Source organism: Onychomys torridus, chromosome X (assembly GCF_903995425.1).
Source record: "Onychomys torridus chromosome X, mOncTor1.1, whole genome shotgun sequence".
NCBI classification, from domain to species: Eukaryota; Metazoa; Chordata; class Mammalia; order Rodentia; family Cricetidae; genus Onychomys; species Onychomys torridus.
In genome coordinates, this window is record NC_050466.1 from 53,294,605 (window position 1) to 53,316,334 (window position 21,730).

Below are 21,730 nucleotides of genomic sequence, written 5' to 3' on the forward strand. Positions count from 1 at the left end.
CTGTATAGATAGGCAGTGACAAGGAAGTGAGGTAACTAGGCTAAGAGCCAATGAGAGGGCAGAACAGTAATGCAATAAAGGCACAAGTAGACAGGAAGTAATTCACTTTTTGGTAGATGCAGAGCTGGTGAGGTATCTCTAAGGCTTTCACCCCTATATTTGGCTCCATGTTTTTTTCTTTTATAAGACTGCTTAGAAATTCATCTACACATTTCATTTCTTAACATCTAAGCCCCACACACATGGGTACCCAATTTTGTAAAAGAAATACTACTACAGCTTAAATCACATATTGACCCTCACACACTGGTAGTGGGAGACTTAAATACCCCACTCTCACCAATGGGCATTTGTAGTTGGAGATCTTCTCTCCAGGTGCCACCAAGGCCCCGCAGTCCCACAACCCATGTATAAAATAATCACTCAGACACTTATATTACTTATAAACTGTATAGCCATGGCAGGATTCTTGTTATTTAGTTCTTATATTTTAAATTAACTCATTTCTGTTAGTCTATAAGTTGCCATGTGGCTCGTGGCTTATCTGTACCTTACATCTTTTTTGTCATGGTGGCGGCTGGCAGTGTCTCTCCCTCCACCTTCCTATTCCCCAAATTTTCTTCTTTGCTTGTCCTGCCTATACTTCCTGCCTGGCTACTGGCCAATCAGAATTTTATTTACACAGAGCGATATCCACAGCAGGCATTCATGCACACAAAAACTAAACAGAGAAATGCTGGAACTAACTGACATTATAAATCAAATGAACCTAAGAGATATTTACAGAACATTCCACCCACACACAAAAGAATTTACCTTCTTCTCAACACCTCACAGAACATTCTCCAAAATTGACCACACACCCAGCCACAAAGCAAGTATCAATAGATACAAGAAAATTGAAATAACTCCCAGCATCCTATCAGACTACCATGGGTTAAAGCTGGATATCAACAACAGAAACAACAGAAAGCTTACAAACTCATGGAAACTGAACAACTCTCTACTGAATTAAAACTGGGTCAAGACAAAAATAAAGAAAGAAATTAAAGACTATCTAGAATTCAATGAAAATTAATATACAACTTACCCAAACTTATGGGATACAATGAAAGTGGTGCTAAGAGTAAAGTTCATAGTGCTAAGTGTCTACATTTAAATAGTTGGAAAGATCTCATACTAGCAACTTAACAGTACACATGAAGGCTATAGAACAAAAAGAAGCATACCCAAGAGGAGTAAACAGCAAGAAATTATTAAACTGAAGCCAAAAAATCAATAAAATAGAAACAAAAGAAAATAATACAAAGAATCAATTGAACAAAGAGAAAATGAACAAGATAGACAAACCATTATCCAAACTAACTAGAAGACACAGAAAATATTCAAATTAACAAAATCAGAAACAAAAGGGGGCATAACAATAAACACTTAAGAAATCCAGAGAGGGGCTGGAGAGATGGCTCAGAGGTTAAGAGCACTGACTACTCTTCCAGAGGTCCTGAGTTCAATTCCTAGTAACCACATGGTGGCTCACAACCATCTGTAATGAGATCTGGTGCCCTCTTCTGTATACATAATAAATAAATCTTTAAAAAAAGAAATCCAGAGAATTATAATGACATACTTTAAAAAACATGTACTCTACCAAATGGAAAAAATCTAAAAGAAATGAATAATTTTCTTGATAGACACCATTTACCAAAGTTAAATCAAAATCAGATAAACAATTTAAATACACCTATAACCCCTAAGGAAATAGAAGCAGTCATTAAGTCTCCCAAGCAAGAAAAGCCCAGACAGTTTTATTACAGAATTCCACCAGACTTTCAATGAAGTTACTGCCAATACTCCCCAAATTATTCCACAAAATAGAAACAGAAAAAAAAACATTGCCTAATTCATTTTATGAGGCCACAGTTACCCTGATACATAAACCATATAAAGACTCAACAAAGAAAGAGAAGTACAGACCAGTTACACTCATGAACCTAGATGCAAAAATACTCAATAGAATACTTGCAAACTGAACCCAAGAACACACTAAAAAAGACCATCCACCATGATCACATTGACACAAGAGACAACTTTCTCAACAGAACATTGATAACACAGATACTAAGATCAACAAATTAATAAGTGGGACCTCATGAAACTGAAATGCTCCTGTAAGGCAAAAGACACCATCAATTGGACAAAGCAGTAGCCTACAGAATGGGAAAAGATTTTTTACCGACTCCACATCCCATAGAGGTCTAATACAAAAAATATATAAAGAATTCAAGAAACTAGGTATCAAAACCCCAAATAACCCAATCAAAAATAGGGTACATATCTAAACAGAGAATTCTCAAAAGAGGAAATTCAAATCACTCAAAGAAATGTTCAACATCCTTAGCCATCAGGTAAATGCAAATCAAAATTACTTTGAGATTCCATCTTACACCTGTCAAAGTGACTATGATCAAAAACACTAATGATAGCTCATGCTGGTGAGTATGTGGAGCAAGGGGAATACTCATTATTGGTGGGAGTGCAAAGTTGTGCAGCCACTATAGAAATCAATATGGCAGTTCCTTAGATAATTGGGAACTGATCAACCTTAAGACCCAACTATATCACTCAGGTATATACCTAAAGGATGTTCCATTCTAACACAAGGACAGTTGTTCAACTATGTTCATTGTGGCTTTATTCATAATAGCCAGAAACTAGAAACAACCTAGATGTCCCTCACCTGAAGAATGGATAAAGAACATGTGGTACATTTACACAATGGAGTATCACTCAGCTGTTGAAAATAATGACATCATGAAATTTGCAGGCAATTGGATGGAACTAGAAAAGGTCATCCTGAGTGAGGTAACCCAAACCCAGAAAAACAAATATAGTATGTATACACTTATAGATGAATATTAGTTGTTAAGTAAATGATAATTAAGCTACAATCTACAGACCCAGAGAGTGTAGGTAAAGAGGAGGGCTCTAGTGGGTGTGCATGGATATCCCTGGGTAGGGGAAATAGAAAAGATTTTGCAGATGGACTGGAGGCAGGTGAGGACACTAGTGGGAGGGATCAGGTGGCAGGAGGGATGGAGGGAGAGGGTGTGGGGTGAAATAGCTAGGATGAGGGGTCATTTGGAGGGCAGTGTGGAAACCCAGTGCCATGGAAACTTCCTGGAATCTAAGAGGGTGACCCTAGTGAGGATTCCTAGTAGTAGAGCATAAGGAGTCTGAATTGGCCATTTTCTGTAGCCCAGCAAGGCTTCCAATGGTGGGAGTGGGTTGCATTTGTTTGAGTTGTTGGCTCAGGGGGTCCCATAGAGTTACCTACACAACCAAGGCTGATGCTAGAATAGGTCATTCCCCAAAACTGATGGCAGAGCACCATTGCTGAGGACAACATCTACACAGCTCATTGAACATAGAGAAATCAAGCTGGTGCTTTCATGGAGCCTTCACCCCTAATTTCTAGTCTGTTTGGTGAGAGAAGGTACTCTATAGTCTACAGAAAGAGAAACCTGGACACCAATCCAGCCACAAAACCCTCAACCTATAACCTGTCCTGCCTGAAAGATATGCTGGGGCGATGGTGGTACAGAACTTGTGGGAGTAGCCAACTAATATTTGGTTTTACTTTAGGGCAACCCCACAAAGGGAGCCCATGCCTTACACTTCATGGATGGCCAAGAACCAGATAACGGATAGCCCACAGACCTAAGATAGAACTAAACACAAATGGCAAAAAAAAAAAAATTTCCTAATGATATTCTGTTATACTCATAGACCAGTGCCTTGTCTAGTTGTTGTCAGAGAGGCTTCCTCAGGCAGCAGAAAGGAGTGGGTACAGTGCCTCACAGCCATCCATTATATGGAGAAAGAGTCCAAATTGGGAGTCTCCATTGGGCCCCTCCCCTTGGAGCTTAGGGAACACCACTGAAGAGGGGAAGAAATGACTGTAGGAGTCAGAGGCAATGGAGGACACCAGGAAAATGTGGTTTTCTGAATCAACTAAAGTAGAACTCATAGGGGCTCACAGAGACAGAAATAGCAAGCATGGGGCCTGCATGGGTCTGTACCAGGTCTCTGATTATATGTTATGGCTATTGCTTTCAGGGTAATAGTGGCTTTGTAAAGAGAATTAGAAAATGTTCCTTTCATTTCTATTTTATAGAATAATTTGAAGCACATTGATGTTAGTTCTTCTCTGAAGTTCTAGTATAAATCTGTGCTTGAATCCATCTGGTCCTGGGTTTTACTTAGTTGGAGATTTTTCATTATTGCTTCTCTATCACTAGGGGTTATGAATATGTTTTAATTATTTATTTCTTCCTGGGGTTATTAGTTTGTTTAAATTGTTTATTTCATCTTGACTTAACATTTGCAGCTGAATAAATTAATTTCTTTTAATTTTTCCAGTTTGGTGGAATGCAGATTTTTAGAGTATGTCATTATTATTCTTTGAATTTCCTAGGTGTCCATTCTAATATCTTCTTTTTCATCTTTAATTTTGTTAATTTGGATACCCTCTGTGTGTGTGTTTGTGTGTGGTCCTTTGCTTAGTTTGGATAATAGTCAGTTTGTCAATTGTGTTGATCTTTTCAAAGATCTTTGTTTTATTAATTTTTTTGTGTTCTTTCTTGTTTCTGTTTCATTGAGTTCAGCCAGAGTTAGATAATTTCTTCCCTTTTATTCTTTTGGGGTCTTTTTTCTTCTGATGTTTCTAAATATTTCTTTTTCTTTTTTCTTTCTTTTTTTTTTTTTTGGAGCTGTGGATTGAACCCAGAGCCTTGCACTTGCTAAGCAACTGCTCTATCACTGAGCTAAATCCCCAACCCTGTTTCTAAATATTTTAAGTGTACCACTAAATTATTAATAGGAGGTCTCACCAGGGTTTTTTAACTATTTTTTTGAAAAAATATTTCTTTTATTTTTTGAAATGTAGCTGGAAGTTTTCCTGTGTTCTGTCCAGCCCTGAGGTTCCATAGCTGCTTATAGAATAATCACTCAGAAGCTTATATTAATTATCAACTATATGGCCTATGGCAGACTTCTTTCTAGCTATCTCTTCCATCTCAAATTAACCCATTTCTATTAATCTGTGTATTGCCACATGTTCCATGGCTTTACCTGCATCCCATTACATGTTGCTCCTTGGATGATGGTTTGGTATCTCCCATTACTCTCCTTTCTCCTTTCACTATCTCTTGGATTTTTCTGCCTGGCTTCATCCTGCCCTGCCATAGGCCAATGCAGCTTTATTTCTCAACAAATCAGAGCAACACATATTTGCAGAATTAAAAAAATCCCATGGCACTAGGTGTTTTTTTTTAAACACTTTTTTTAGAAAAATAGCTATTTTTCCCCACATTAAGCTTCTTTGTTGTCTCTTGTACAGGGAACCTGTTATCTCTCCAATAGAAGATAAGACATAGCATCAAATCAGGAAAGTTAACAAGGTTAGAGAAATGAATGACTGAAGAATCAAGAAAGGCCATTCTGTGGAAGCGGTCTGAAAATAATGAGAGCCAATAGGCTAAAAAGAGGTCTGGAAAAATAACTAAGACAAATAGGGTCTCTTTGTGTTGTTATTTGCATATTTAGCAACATTTTGCACATTTAAGAAAATGTTCTTGCTGTAACTGAGCTTTCATCTTTCATAGAAACATCATCACTCATAGAAACATAAATGTGACAACAATTAATAAAAAGAGGCCACAAATTTGAAAGAGAGCAAAGAGAGGTATATGGGAGGATTTGTGGGGGAAATGGGAAGGTAGAAATGATGTAATTATAGTAACACATCAAAAACTAAAAGAAATATACCTCTCCTTTGTAGTTAGAGTTTTCCTGCCTGGCCCACAGTCAGGACAAATCTCTCTTACCCGCCAGTCCCACAGTCGCTCAGACCCAACCAAGAAAGCACATAGAAACTTATATTGTTTATAAACTGTATGGCCATGGCAGGCTGCTTGTTATCTACCTTTTTTATCTTAAATTAACCCATTTCTGTTAATCTATACTTTGCCACATGGCGTGTGGCTTACCAGTGTCTTTACATGTTGCTTCTCCTGGTGGCGGCTGGCGGTGTCTCCCTCCAGCCTTCTACTTCCCAGAATTCTCTTTTCTCTTGTCCTGCCTATACTTCCTGCCTGGCCACTGGCCAATCAGAACTTTATTTACATAGAGCGATATCCACAGCACTTCCCCTTTTCTTTTTTTTTTTAAAGGAAGGTTTTAACTTTTATATAGTACAATTACATATAACAAACAATTATCAAGCAAGAATTACAGTTACAATATTAAAGAAGATATCCTATCTATCTTATATTTGTGAGTCTAAGGTTTTATATCTAACTTATCTTGTATCATAACTGAGGAAATTATAACTATCTAGTCTTCAACCACATCAAAGACCTCAGAAGGATATAATATTACATGAAAACCGGGAGAAGGATGTAAGCATTTTTTAGGAGTCTTGCAAGAGTAGACAGAGACAGCCGGCAGCCTGGACAGTCACCTAATGTTCCTTTGTAAAGTTGGGGCATCTGTCTTCAGCCCACAAGGGCTAGAGTCTCTTGGTCACTTCTCTCAGTGTTCTGTAGAATGTCTGGCAGTTTCCTCTGTGAAGCAGGAACCTGAAGGACCATTTTGTCAAGCAAAGTTTAGTGGTCACCTTTCTATGGGTCCTGCATGTCCAGTCGATCAAGCAGTCCAGGCAAGAACAGTTTCTAGCCCAAATGGCTATTTTTGCCAAGGTGAAGATAAGATATGAAGTGTTTTCAATGCCCATCTTCCTCTTTGAAGCAAATCGGTGCTGCCAGGAGCAGACATGTCTCACTGTCCAGAAAGTCTAAATTTAAAAAATATTTTAAATGCCATATTCTGTAGGTCTTTGAAGTATTTGAAGATTACCTATCTATCTGAAATATCTCTGTGTATACCTAGAAGACTTAACTAACGTGGCTACGAGTATGATTATCATAGATGACTAATTATTAATCTATTTTTAATTAGCCATTACAATTTTAAATGAGCTATATAAACATAATACCTTAAACAAGAGTAGAAATATACACATAATATAACAAAATTAACTAAGTTGGTATCAATAGACTAAAATCTAAACCAATGTAAAACATTTTAAACAAGTTGTTGCTCTTTAGAAGTAAGTTCCTTAATCTACCCTTTCATCCTATTATATCTGTATCCTATCCCCTTTTCTTCTTTAGAAAGAGATTTTATTCATAATCAAACTGTTTTAAGTAAAAATATTGGTTTTTCTCTGTCCCACACCAGAGGGCTCTTCTGATTTGGGACACAAGAATCTCTTAACCCTTTTTTTTAGCAATATGTCTGGGTTTAGAGAAGGAGTGAGCCAATTCCATCTCTAAAGCCAACTTGATAATTTTGGGAATGTGGGCGTAGTTTTTTTTACTACTTCCTGCTGGAGTGGGGCGCTGTATCTTATGGGGACACAAAGAAAATTTTAGGATTATGGAGTAGTCCATTAGGGTGAACCTCTGAGCCAGATGCCTTGAAATCATTCTGGATGTCAGATCATCTGGGCCATGGTGTCATCGGAGACCTTTCAGGTGGTCTTGGCTGATCAAACCTGATATATCTTAATCTGGAACAAATCCATAGCCTCTGGCTTTCTGTGGAAACAAAAGCAGAGCCTCCTTTCCAAAGCAACATATCCTTATGTCCAAATTTTGAAGTCAAGGTACCTTTAAAATTTACATATTTGTTTAACTCAACAGCTTTTACGATCAAATCTTTTTTTGTAGTTAAAAATTCCAAAGACAACATAAACCAGATTCTCTGTGTAATATCCATCTTTGTAAGACTGAAACACCGCTGTGGCTGCTGGCTCCGCCCACCTCAGCTTCCCAACATGGCGGTGGTACAGGTTACCGCCAGCTCTGGGTCTGGAGTCATGTGTACCATCAACTATCAGAAGCAGTTCTATCAAAGCAGTGCATAGCCCAGAAACCTTTTTTTTTTTTTTAAACTAGCAAAGGCTAAATCTACCATGTAGCAGAGTAAAGTGCCGCTTGTAGACTCCTCATTCCCGCCGCACTGCAGGTCAGACGAACACGCCAGGAACCCGCCACAGTAGCTCAAACCGGCAGGCTGCCGCTAACTTAAGAAAGACAACTAGGAAGCTGTTTTTAGCTCCGTCTTAGAATCTTTTTTCTCAGGTTTTAGGTGGAAACTCTTGCCAACACGTTGGGCACCATTTGTAGTTAGAGTTTTCCTGTCTGGTCCACAGTCAGGACAAATCTCTCTTACCCGCCAGTCCCACAGTCGCTCAGACCCAACCAAGAAAGCACATAGAAACTTATATTGTTTATAAACTGTATGGCCATGGCAGGCTGCTTGTTATCTACCTTTTTTATCTTAAATTAACCCATTTCTGTTAATCTATACTTTGCCACATGGCGTGTGGCTTACCAGTGTCTTTACATGTTGCTTCTCCTGTGGCGGCTGGCAGTGTCTCCCTCCAGCCTTCTACTTCCCAGAATTCTCTTTTCTCTTGTCCCGCCTATACTTCCTGCCTGGCCACTGGCCAATCAGAACTTTATTTACATAGAGCGATATCCACAGCACTCCTTGCTCTCTTTCAAATTTGTGGCCTCTTTTTATTAATTGTTGTCACACATGTGCACGTACACACACACACACACACACACACACACACACACACACTCCTAAATATAACCTGCTTAATCTGTATAATGATACTTATATGCATATTTTCAGGACTGACTATTTGACAACAACAATATATATGCTAAAGTGGATGCAGGGATAAGCACTGGAGTGCTCCTGTTGCAAATCACCCTCTGGAGCAATGGAAGGAACTTTCTACTGGCACTTGGAGGGGACCCAATCTGGTGTTGGTGTGGGCCCAGGGTTCTGTTTATGTCTTTCCTCAGGACAATGAGGTTCCTCTTTGGGTTCCTGAGTGCTGTGTGTGCCCAGTGGCTCCTGCTGAAGCCCAACATGGCAGAGACCTATTGGGCCTTTGTGAAAAACTCTCTCCTTCTGATGCCAATGGGGATTGAGAGCCCAATATGGCAATCTTTGGCAAGCATTAACCTAAGCCTAGGAACTGTAGCCATGCAGTTGGATTCTCCAGAAGGTAATATATGGTAACTGCTTTTTCAAGTATGTTTGGGAATGTCACCCAAACACCTTGGAGATTAAGGATAACCCTGAAGGTCACTGACCTCCATTTGTTAACAGTAGCATTCCAGCTAAACCTTTTCATGTTCACAATCTGCTTCAAGCTGGTGTAGTACCTACTTTTCAGGAGTGGCTCTGTGCAACATTTATTGATCCCCTGAAAATCATTTAGCCCCCTTTGAAGATACCTTAAAATTTGTGAGCCTGAATGTAGCCATTATGAGACCATTAGTTCTGCTCCTTGTGAGCTGCCTGTTTTTTCTTTATGGTTCTTAGTTGTTGTTTTGCAGAGCTGCCAGCTTAAGTTGTTCTGGGATCAAGAAAAATGGGCCTTTTTGGTTCGTGTTCCTGGAGGTGTGTCCATGCCAGTGGATGCCCACATGCTCCAGAAGAGAATTTGACATCGCTGCTGCCATTGTTGCTGTTTTAGCAGTGGCAGCCACTGCTGCTACTGTTTCTGGGATTGCCATTTCATAATTGGTTACTACAGCTAGCACAGTGGAGACCCTGGCAATAAAAGTAGCTACCACAGCTAGTCAATCTTTCATTCTATTGGGCATGATAATTTTAAATCAATAGTTATATACATTTTGATTGGCTTTGAAAGTTATAAATTTATAAATTCAAGTTACATTTGCTTTTGGGATACTATCTTACAAGGACTCCAATTTGCAGTAAGGCTCATTAAGGAAGGGAATGGCTCAGTTGCCTTTAGCCTACTGTCTATGGGTGGGTTGGGACTTCTGTTGGTCTTTTCTGTTTCGAACACACAAATTGCAAGCCCAGCACCACTTTGAGATCTTTGGCAGCAATTGGCTCTGCAGCTCACACACAATTGAGCCTGTATGATAATTAGTATTCAGAGACAAGTAATACCTGGGGGGTGCTCACCAACCTAAGACAGAGCGCCTGTGTGGCTTGGGCAAGTGTCTCCATGACAGGTAAGGTGACCTGCTGATGTCCCACACAACTTAAGTCAGAAGCTCATTTTTTAGTAAAAGGGGGGACCTGTAGGTCCCTGGTCCCCCCATTTTGGGTAACTGTTGCCTTGCTTTCTGACAGTAACCTTGATATCCTCCGTATGCTAATTCCCTGCTGGGTTCCATTCTCCTGAATGCTTAAGTGAAGTTCCTTCTATCCTGCATATTGGGCATTAACAGCTTAGATGCAAGATTATAAAACATAGGTAACAAACTTCTGCCCTCTAGGGGTTCTCCCATTGTGCTATAAGCCTGTATTTAATACCTCCTCCCTTCTTCAATAAATGGCATTCAGCATTCAAAAAAAAAAAATAAAGTGGATGCAGAAAAATCCATGAAGCCTCAACCCTACATAAAGAACTACAGGTAACTACAGAATGCTGAGAGCAGGAGAAATAGTCTTCCCCAAGGAAGAGCACACCAATTGGTTATCCACTTTTTTATGTAGGCACTTAGTGCTATGAACTTGCCTCTGAAAACTGTCTTGCCTTCATTGTTTCCCATAGATTTGGGTATGTTGTGTTTACATTTTCATTCAATTTAAAAAATTTTTAGTTGGGGATTTAGCTCAATGGGAGAGTGCTTGCCTAGCAAGCGCCAGGCCCTGGGTTCAATCCTTAGCTTCATATAAAATAAAAATAAAGATAAAAAATTTTAAATTTCCTTTGTGATTTCTGTCTTGACCCAATTTTCATTCAATAGTAGGATGTTTAGCTTCCAAGAATTTGTGTACTTTCTGTTTCTATTGTTGATACCAAGTTTTAACCCATAGTAGTCAGATAGGATACAGGATGTTATTTCAATTTTTATATATCTGTTGAGATTTGCTTTGTGTTCTAATATGTGGTATGTTTTGGAGAAATTACCATGGTCTGCTGAAAGTGTGTTCTGTAGTATTTTGGATAGAATGTTCTGTACACGTCTATTAGGTCCATTGAATTTACAATGTTATTTAACTCCAGAGTTTCTCTGTTTAGTCTTTGTCTGGATGACTGTCTTAGTTAATGTTTTTTAATTGATGTGAAAAGACACCATGAGCACAGCAACTATTTTTTTAAATTTTGTTTGTTTGTTTTGAGACAAGGTTTCTCTGTGTAACAGTCCTGGCTGTCCTAGAACTAACTCTGTAGGTCAGTCTCAAACTCACTGAGATCCTCCTGCCTCTGCCTCCCAAGTGCTGGGATTAAAGGTGTGTGCCACCATGGTCAGGCCAACTCTTGCAAGGAAAACATTTTTCAATTAAAAATTTTAATTTATTTTACATACTAATCACAGTTTTCCCTCCTTCCTTTCATCCCACTATCCCTCATCTCCTTTCTACCCCCACCTTCCATTCACTCCTCAGAAGGGGTAAGGCCTCCCATGAAAGTCAACAAAGCATGGCATACCAAGTAAGGTCAGGACCAAACTTTCCCCCCCTGCATCAAGGCTGAGAAATGTATCCCACCATAGGGAATGGGTTCCAAAAAGCCAGCTCATGTACAAGGGACAGATCTTGGTCCCACTGCTAGGGGCCACAAACAGACCAAGCTACACAACTATCACCCACATGCAGAGAGCTTAGGTTGGTCCCATGCAGGCTCCCTAGCTGTCAGTCTAGAGTCCCTGAGCTCCCATGATCCAGTTCAGCTGTCTTTGTGGGTTTCCCCTTCATGATCTTGACCCCCCTTGCTCTTATGACCCCTCCTATTTCTCTTCAACTTGACTTCTGGAGCTCAGCCCAGTGCTTTGTTGTAGATCTCTGCATCTGCTTCCATCAATTACTGGATGAAGGTTCTATGATGACAATTAGGGTAATCACCAATCTGATTACAGGAGAAGGCCAGTTCAGACACCCTCTCTACTATTGCTAGGAATTTTTACTTGCGGTTATCCTTGTGGATTCATAGGAGTTTCCCTGGCACTGGGTTTCATCCTAACCCCATAATGGCCCCCTCTATCATTGCTCTCCCTCTCTGTCCCTCTCCCAACTCAGCCATCCTGATCCCTCATGTTCCCATCCCCCATCCCCACCACTCTACCCCCATCCCCAGTTTACTCAGGGGATCTTATCTATTTCCCCTTCCCAGGGTGATCCATTTGTTCCTCTTAGGGTCCTTCTTATTACCTAGCTTCTCTGGGGCTGTGGATTGTAGCCTGGTTGTCATTTGCTTTACATCTAATACCCACTTATGATTGAGTGCATACCATGTTTGTCTTTCTGGGTCTGGGTTACTTCACTCAGAATGATTTTTTTTCTAGCTCTGTCCATTTGACTACAGATTTCATGATGTCATTGTTTTTTTAGTGCTGAGTAATACTCCACTGTACAATTATACTACATTTTCATTATCTATTCTTCTGTGAGGGGCATCTAGGTTGTTTCCAGGTTTTGGCTACTGTGAATAATGCTACTATGAACATAGTTGAGCAAATGTCCTTGTGGTATGATTGAGCATCTCAAGAGTGGTCTTGAGGTAGATTGATTCCCAATTTTCTGAGAAACTGCCATACTGATTTCCAAAGTAGCTGTATAAATTTGCACTCCCACCAGCAGTGGATGAGTGTTCCACTTACTCCACATCCTTCCCAACATAAGCTATCATCAGTGTTTTTTATCTTAGCCATTCTGACAGGTATGAGATGGTATTTCAGAGTCATTTTGATTTGCATTTCTCTGATGACTAAGGATGTTGAACAATTCCTTAAATGTCTTTCAGCCATTTGAGATTCTTCTGTTGAGAATTCTGTTTAAACCTGTATCCCAATTGGATTATTTGGTATTTTGCTGTCTAGTTTCTTGAGTTCTTTATATATTTTGGAGATCAGCCCTCTGTCAGATGTGGGTTTGGTGAAAATATTTTCCCATTCTGTAGGCTGCCATTTTGTCTTACTGACTGTGTCCTTTGCCTTATAGAAGTTTTCAGTTTCAGGAGGTCCCATTTATTAATTGTCAATCTCAGTGTCTGTGCTACTGATGTTATATTCAGGAAGTAGTCTCCTGTGCCAATGAACCTGATAGAAGAGAAAATGCTCCTGTGCCAATGCATTCTAGGCTACTTCCTACTTTCTCTTCTATCAAGTTCAGTGTGACTGGATTTATCGTCTCTGATCCATTTGGGCTTGAGTTTTGGGCAGGGCAATAGATATGGATCTATTTGCATTCTTCTACCTGTGGAATCCAGTTATGCCAACACCATTGGTTGAAAATGCTTTCTTTTTTCCACTGTACAATTTTGGTTTCTTTGTTAAAAATCAGGTGTTCAAGCCGGGTGGTGGTGGCACAAGCCTGTAATCCCAGCACTTGGGAGGCAGAGGCAGGCAGATCTCTGTGAGTTCGAGGCCAGCCTGGTCTACAGAGCTAGTCTAGGACAGGCTCCAAAACTACAGAGAAACCCAGTCTCAAACAACAACAACAAAAAATCACATGTTCATAGGTGTGTGGATTTACATCAGGGTCTTCAATTCTATTCCATTGATCCATGTGTCTGTTTGCATGCCAATACCCAGTTGTTCTTATTACTACAGCTCTATAGTAGAGCTTGAAGTCAGGAATGGTGATGCCTCCAGAAGTTCCTTTACTGTACAGGATTGTTTTAGCTATCCTGTTTTTTTGTTTTTCCATATGAAGATGAGTATTGTTCTTTTGAGGTCTGTGAACAATTGTGTTGGAATTTTGATGGGGATTGCATTGAATCTGTAGATTGCTTTTGGTAAGGTTGCAATATTTACTATGTTATTCCTACCTATCCAAGAGCATGAAGAATTTTCAATTTTCTGCTATCTTCTTGAATTTCTTTTTTCAAAGTCTTAAAGTTCTTGTCATACAGGTCTTTCACTTGTTTGTTAGAGTTACCCCAAGATATTTTATATTATTTGTGGCTATTATAAAGGGTGTTTCTCTGACACCTGATGTGTTGCCTATCATTTGTATATAGGAAGGCTACTAATTTTTTTGAGTTAATCTTATATCCTGCTACATTACTGAAGGTGTTTATTCTTGCAGGCCACAAGAATATGTTATAGATATTCAGTTGTGTATTAAAGCTATACTTTCACTGACCAAGGGTCTGTCAAATGGGAAGCCATTTATCATGGAATGTTTGGTGTTATACAGCCTTAATATTCAGCTATGCTTTGCTATGAATTTCTTGTGAGCCCATCTGCCAAACAGTTCAGCTTCTCAGACCTGCTGAACCTCTAGGTAACTAACTCCCCTATTGAACCTAGGAGACAAGCAGGCTGTAGATGCATAGCTTTGCTTCTTGTGCAAATGAATCTCAGACCATTACTTCAGGCCTAGGGGCATGGCAGAGAGATTGACTAAGGACAATAGGGCTTTTTGCATAATCAGGGACAATAAGGACTGGAGCAGAATTCCTTAGGAGACACCGAACCTCATGGCCAGAGAGGAGAGGAAGAGAGATTCTGTAGAGGATAAAGCAGATCTCTTGTAGAGTTTATCAGGGCAGGGATAAGGAGCTAGGAAGGATAGATGGAGGGTGAAGGAACAGAGGACAAAGATTAGGTCAAAAGCACAGGAAGTTACTGAAACTATGAGGACAGGAAAACTGTGCACAGAGAGGAGCTGAATGTGAGGATAGAGCTGAAGCTGTATAGATATAATTTTGTCATGGAGGAATAGAGTAAACAGACAACAGAGCATAGTGTGTTATAGATTCCTTTCCCTCAGATACAACACACCTGATGTAGCATCTTCCCCAGGACTCTGGGAGGAATTTTCTTAGGGCTGGAACTTGGGAAAACTTTGTTATCATTAGTCTGCCAGCTGTAGGACTTCCCTGGTAGCATTTGGGGGTCACTTATCCATACTATCATATCATCTGCAAATAGTAAGAGTTTGACTTCCAATTTGTATCCCCCTGATCTTCTTTGGTTATCTTATTGTTCTAACTAGAACTTTGAGTACTATATTGAATAGATATGGAGAGAGTGGACAGCCTTGTCTTGTTCCTGATTTTAATGGAATCACTTTTAATTTCTTTCCATTTAATTTGATGTTGGCTGTCGGCTTGCTATAAATTGTCTTTACTATGTTTAGGTATGCTCCTTATATCTCTGATCTCTCCATGACCTTTATCATGAAGTGGTGTTGAATTTTGTCTGTTTTCTTTATTGTCTTTTGGCCTGAATAGCCAAGGGTTCTGGTGATTGGTTGGTGTCAGGTTGAGTAGGGTTGTTTCAGATGTGGTTTGTGGGGGTTTGGGTCCCTAGATCCAGAATATCATCCTGTTCTTCTAGCTGGTGTGGGTTGTGCCTATGTCTATGGAGACTGTTCTTCCAACTGGTATAGGTTTTTCCTGTGCCTATTCTTCAAATTGTTATGGGTAGTGCTTGTGACTCTTGGGGCTACTGATGTTGAAGGGGATGTTTGGCCAGGGGGAGTATGATGAGTTCTGTGGGTTTAAGTGGTGGAGTGGGTCTTGTAGGTTACAGAGTCCAATGGGTGGCAGTAGTGGTAGACTGGCCTGCCTATAGGACCCAAGGAAAACATTTAACTGAACCTCAATTACATTTTCTGAGGTTCAGTCCATTATCATCATGGTGGGGAGCATGGTGGTATAGAGGCAGACATGTTGCTGAAGGAGCAGCTGAGAGTCCTACATCTTGTAGGGAACAGAAGGGAACTGACACACTGGGCAGTATCCTGAGCATAGGAAACCTCAATGCCTTCCCCCATGGTGACACACTTCCTCCAACAAGGCTATACCCACTCTAGAAAAGCCACACCTCCTAATAGTGCCACTCCCTATGAAATTATGGGGCCAATTACATTCAAGCTACCACAATTGACCTATTGCTATTTATGGGGTATTGAAATCATCCACTATCATTGTGTTAGGATCAATATGTAATTAAACAGTAGTAGTGTTTTTTTAAAATGAACTTGAGTATTATTGTACTTGGTGCATAAATACATAGAATTATATTATCTTATTGACAGATATATAGAATTATAATATCCAATTGACAGAGTTTTTTCTTTAATGAGTATGTAATGTCCTTCCTTTGATGTGTTGGTTAGTTTTAGTTTGAACTTTATTTTTTCAGATATTAAAATAGTTATTCCTGCTTGCCTCTTGGTTCCATTTGCTTGGGATATCGTTTTCCATTTTTTTTTCTGTAAGTTGTTGTCTTATCTTGATGGTGATATATATTTCTTGGGTGAGCCAAAAGATGAATCCCATTTTCTAATCCAATCTGTTAGTCTGTATCTTTTTATTGGGGAATTGAGACCATTATTGTTGAGAGTTATCAATGAACAGTGTTTATTAATTCCTGTTATTTTGTTGCTGTTCTTGTCTTTGTCTGTTTTTCTTAACTGTTCTGGGACTATTTAATTCTTGTGTTCTCTTGGGTGTAGTTACCCTTCTCTTCAGACTAAAGTTTTCATTCTAGTGTCTTCTGTAGAGATGGATTGGTAGACATAAGTTGATTATATATATTTATTTTTATTATGAAATGTTTTACTTTCTCTGTCAATTGCAATTGATAATTTTGCTATGTATAGTACTCTGGGCTGGCATCTGTGGTCTTTCAGAGCCTGTAGAACATCTGTCCCTGCTCTTCTGGCTATCAGTCTCCATTGAAAATTCAAGTGTTATTCTAATGGGCCTGCCTTTATATGTGACTTGGCCTTTTTTCCTCTTGCAGTTTTCTTCCTTCCTTATTTCCTTCCCTTTCTTTCCTTCCTTCCTTCCTTCCTTCCTTCCTTCCTTCCTTCCTTCACTCCTTTTTTGAGCCAGGGTTTCCCTGTGTAATAGCCCTGGCCATCCTGCATCTCACACTGTAGACCAGGTTGGCCTTGAACTCAGAGATCCACCTGCCCCTGCCTCCTGAGTGCTGGGATTAAAGATGTGTGCCACCATGCCTAGCCACAATCCTCTTGCAGCTTTTAACATCCTTTCTTTGTTCCTTATATTTAGTATTTAGTATTTTGATTATTGTTTGTTGTGGAGAATTTTTTTTCTGGTCCTGTCTATTTGGTGTTCTGTATGCCTCTTGTACCCTGATAGGCAGTTCTTTCTTTAGATTGGGGAATTTTTCTTCTATGCTTTAAGAAATATTTTCTGTGCCTTTGACCTGAGTTTCTTCTACCTCCTCTATACCTATTATTCATATGTTTGTTCTTTCCTTAGTATCTCAGATTTCCTGGATGTTTTGTGCCTGGAATTTTTTTAGATTTAACATTTCCTTTGACTGAACTATACATTTCTTCCCTTTCTTTATGACAAGAAATTCTCTCTCTTCTACTTCTTTTAATTTGTTTGTGATGCTTACCTCTGACCTTTTTTGTTTGACTTCCTGAATGTTTCACTTCCAGTTTTATTTCAGTTTGACTTTTCTTTAGTGATTCTATTTCTTTGTTAAGTTCTATTTTCAGATCTTAAATTGTTTTCCTTATTTCATACAACTGTTAGGCTTTGTGTTCATGTTCTTCAATGAGGAATTTATTCATTCCCTCTCTAAGGTCCTTGAACATATTAATAATTGTTATTTTTGAAGTCCTTTTCTTATGCTTTAGATAAATTGCTTTTCTAGTTTCTGGAGGAGGCATATTGTCCTGATTGTTCATGTTTGTAATTTTGTGATAGGATGTAGGTATCTGGAGTTATGATGTTTTTGATGTTTCTTGGTGTGGCTATCTATTCTTGCCTTCATTAAGTGGGTTTTCAGCACTATGGTTGCTGTTACCCCAATGACAGGTTTTGGACCAGAAGAATGATGCTTGGTTTTCAGTCTTGGGGCTACTGTGGCTTTTCGGGCTCAAATTCAGATATAAAGTTTTGCTTAGAATTCTGGGTTCAGACTCAAGCAGTTGATCCATGCAATTAGTGTGATCAGTGATAGGCTAGATGACTCTGAAGTTTCCTTAAGTGGGACTTGGACACAGCTCCACAGAACTAGGAGCACTCTGGGTCCAGCCACAGATGGTGTAGAGTCCAAAGGGAACGGAGATAGGTTGGGAGAGGGGCTAAGGAATGCAGCTGTGAACAGAATCAAGGAGGGAAAAGGAGGCAAGTAGTCTACCTGAGTACCAGCTGAAAGTGTTGTTTGCAAGGTCCCTGATAGAGGGCAGTTTTCTGGATTTTTTGAGGGGATCACAAAGTAATAGAGATAGGCTAGGAGGAATGGCTGAAGAGGGTGGTGAGTAAGAACTAGGAGAATCTGGGTCCACACCATGAGGCTGAGTCCCAAGGGGATAGAATTGAGCTTGTTGTAGCATTTTAAAATTTTACTGTGAAAAATTGTTAATAATGGTCTTATAGCACTAAACAATACAATACATCTTTTTCATACTGATTAAGAACAGCAATGTTTTTCTACTCTGATTTATTTTTAACATATACTGAGTTAATCTATGAACCTTCTGTTTTTCATTCATTCACTTAACATATACCCACTGAACAAATTATATTTAAAATTTGACCATCTTTATTTTATAATCTACCCATTTAATTCAGTAGCAGCTATCATGAATATATGTATATATGTATTAAAATAAAAATATTTGAGTGTAAAGTAGTACACCAGCTTAATAAAAATAAAACTTTTTGTTTCTTTGTTTAAGACAGGGTCTCATTGTGTATCCCTGGCTGGCCTGGAACTCTATGTGGACCAGGTTGTTCTCAAACTAATAGAGATCTTCCTGCCTCTGCCTTTCTAGCACTGGGATTAAAGGTGTGTGCCATCACGCCCAACATAAATATAAAAGCTTATCAAATTTAAACACATACCTGTACCTATTACATGGCTCAGCAATTCTAATATTAGGTATTAACTGAAGAAAATGAAAAGCATATGATACAGAAAGACACATATATGAATACTTCGAGAAACTTTAATTATAGTATCTTAAAACTGAAAAATATCATGTGCATGTAGGGGGTGAATGCTTGATTAAATTATGACAAAACCACAAAATATAATGTTTCAGCAAAAAACTATTGATACAGAAGATAACATGTAAGAATCTCAAAAATAATTATGCTAACTAAAATAAGCCGTGTGAAAAAGAGTACATACTATATGTTTCCATGCACAGAAAATGAAAGTCAAACTATCTGTACAGGAAGCAGATTCGTGGATGCCTAGAGGGTCAGGGGCTGTGGAGAAGGATGGAGACTATTGGCTGAAAATTGATATATGGGAACATTCTGAGGTAATGGAAAAAGATTACATTTTGGTTGGAATAGTGTTTATATGTCAAACCTCATTGAACTCTGCATTTAATTTTATTTACACTGTAAATTTTACCATAATAAAGGATATTAAAGAATAAAATCTCAAAAAGCAGAATCCTTCCAACACTCAAGTAAATATAATGTGGGGGTTAGAGATAATGGTAAGTGTGTGACTATGAAAAGAAGGTTACATGAGAGGTGGAGAATAAGATATGGAGGAGGGGAAGCCAATGGGATGAGCTATGTTGGAAAAGTGACCTGTCCAAATATTAAAATCTGTAAGAACTAAAATAGAATATATATTACTGGAAGATTAACAATGATCTTTAATAAATAAGGAACAATAAAGACTGAGGAAATGGTTCAGTCAGTAAAGTGTTTGCACCACAAACCTAAGAACCTGTGTCTGGATCCTTGGCATTTTATAAAAAACAAAAAACAAACAAACAAAAAAACAAAAGCAAAAACAAAAAACCCAAGCTTGACAATATGCATCTCTAATCATACTGAGGGAATAGAGACGGGCAGATCCTTACAGCTCACTGGCCAAATCAGAGACATCTCATTTCAGTGAGAGACCCTATCACAGAAAATAAGGTTGAGAGTGATTGAGAAACATACCCAACATCAATCTCTGGCTTACATAAGCAAACACACACCCATGCACACACCTACACACAAAGAAGAGAAAGTGGACCCGCATCTAGGTCCCACCCCTGGGCACAAGCCATCCTGGGAAGACCTGCTCAACTTGGCCCCACTTTCCAGCCTTTCAGCAGGCCTTGTGGGAAGGCTCCCCTTTTCCAAGACTGCAGGCAGGCCCTGCAATCTCCAAACCCTGCCACCACAGCCATCTGTCTGAGACCCCAGCCATTTCCTGAGACTTAGAAACCAGCCCCAAGCTTCCATCCAGCCCTGGAACTCCCATCTGGAAAAGAGGAGCTCCCGTCTGAATAAGGTAGGGAGACCCCAGGGACTTCCTGAGACTCCGAGTCCAGTCCCCAGCTCCCATCTGGCCAGCACTCTCATCTGGACCAGAGTTCCCATCTGGACCAGAGGCTCCATCTGGAACAGAGAGTGGCTCCCTAAATCTGTGTAAGCTCTGTCTGGAGCAAGTGCACTGATAAGACCAAAAACGAATCCACAAGGAAATTGGCAGATGTCAAAGCAGAAGTACATACAACAAAATAAAGAGCAATAGAGCATCACCAGAACCTAGACCTGAACATCACGGAATGGAAGAAGCAGAAGAAAACAACCTTATAAGTAACATCATGAAGAGGCTAGAGCCTTATATAGAAGAAATAAAAAATAAAGTGGAGGAACAGACAAACAAAATATGGGAAGAACACTATAAAAAACTAGAGGAAAGGACAAAAAAAGCAGAAAAAAACATGAAAGAAAATCATGAAAAAGCAATGAAACAGATGAGGGAAATAGTCCAAGACCTGAAAAGGGAAACAGAAAAAATGAAGAAGACACTAGCAGAAGGAATGCTGGAAATAGAAAATCTGAGTAAATGAACAGGAAATTCAGATATAAGTATAACCAACAGAATGCAAGAGATGGAAGAGAGGATCTCTGGTGTTGAAGATATGGTAGAAGAAATACATTCATCAGTCAAAGAAAACACTAAAGCAAACAAAATCATGACCCAAAATGTCCAAGAAATTTGGGACACCATGAAAAGATCAAACCTACAAATAATAGGGATAGAGGAAGGAGAAGAATACCAACTCAAAGGCACAGAAAATATATTTAACAAGATCATAGAAGAAAACGTTCCCAACTTAAAGAAGGAAATGCCTATGAAGATACAAGAGCGCTGTAGAACACGAAACAGACTAGACCCCCCCAAAAAAGTTCCCTTGCCACATAATAATTAAACAACTGAACGTACAGAACAAAGAAAGAATATTAAGAGCAGCAAAGGAAAAAGGCCAAGTGACCTATAAAGGCAAACCCATCAGAATAACACCCGATTTCTCAATGGAGACTTTGAAAGCCAGAAGGAACAGGACAGATGTAATGCAGACACTAAGAGACCATGGATGCCAGCCTACACTAATATACCCAGCAAAACTTTCAATCATCATACATGGAGTGAACAAGACATTCCAAGACAAAACCAGATTTAAACAATACTTATTCACAAACCCAGCCCTACAGAAAACACTAGAAGGAAAATTCCAACCTAAGGAAGTCAGATACACCCTCAAAAACACAGGCAATAGATAACACCACAGCAGTAAACCCCAAAGAAAAGAAGTACACACACACTACCACCAAAAAATAAAAATAATAACAGGAATGAACAATCATTGGCCATTAATATCCCTTAATATCAATGGACTTAATTCACCTATAAAAAGA